The sequence below is a fragment of the Vombatus ursinus genome, unplaced genomic scaffold (genome assembly GCF_900497805.2).
Source record: "Vombatus ursinus unplaced genomic scaffold, bare-nosed wombat genome assembly UNPS02014820.1, whole genome shotgun sequence".
In the NCBI taxonomy this organism is placed as follows: Eukaryota; Metazoa; Chordata; class Mammalia; order Diprotodontia; family Vombatidae; genus Vombatus; species Vombatus ursinus.
Window position 1 is genome coordinate 3,313,747 of NW_020954598.1, and position 715 is coordinate 3,314,461.

General features: G+C 39.9%; 1 protein-coding gene across 12 annotated transcripts in view; it reads right to left on the reverse strand.

Moving 5' to 3' along the window:
• WNK2 (WNK lysine deficient protein kinase 2) overlaps positions 1-715 on the reverse strand; it is a 231,050-nt gene that overhangs the window by 36,049 nt on the left and 194,286 nt on the right. The gene's annotated exons all lie outside the window — the stretch shown is intronic.

Below are 715 nucleotides of genomic sequence, written 5' to 3' on the forward strand. Positions count from 1 at the left end.
CCTCCAGCCCCAACACACTGTTATTACATATCTTACATCTTCTGGCTTTATTTACTGAAAATTAATAAACTATGCTTGAAAGCAAGCCTCAGCTACATTTAAAATCTGGTAGCAACTACATCAAACAATAGAATTCTTTTTTTTTTCCTTTTTTTTTGGGCTAGGCAATGGGGTTAAGTGACTTGCCCAGGGTCACACAGCTAGAAAATGTTAAGTGACTGAGGCCACATTTGAACTCGGGTCCTCTTGACTCTAGGGTCGGTGCTTTATCCACTGTGCCCTCTAGCTGTCCCAAACAAGAAAATTCTTAAGGGTATTTTTTTCCTTCATTAAGAATTGATCTTCATTTTTTGTTGCAACTATCAAATCAGAAATGCATCATCATAGGAACTCATGCTGATAATTTAACATATTTAATGTGTTGTAAAAGTGCCAGTTTGGATCTGTGGTTTGCTTTGTTAGGTTATTTCGTTGTGTATGACTCTTCACGACCCCATTTGGGGTTTTCTTGCCAAAGATACTGGAGGGGTTTGACATTTCTTTCTCCAGCTCATTTTACAGATGAGGAAACTGAGGCAAACAGGGTTATAAGTGACTTGCCAGGGTCATAACAGCTAGTAAATGCCTGAGGCCAGAACTCAGGAAGATAAGTCTTCCTAACTTCAGGACACACACACACACACACACACACACACACACACACACACACACACAC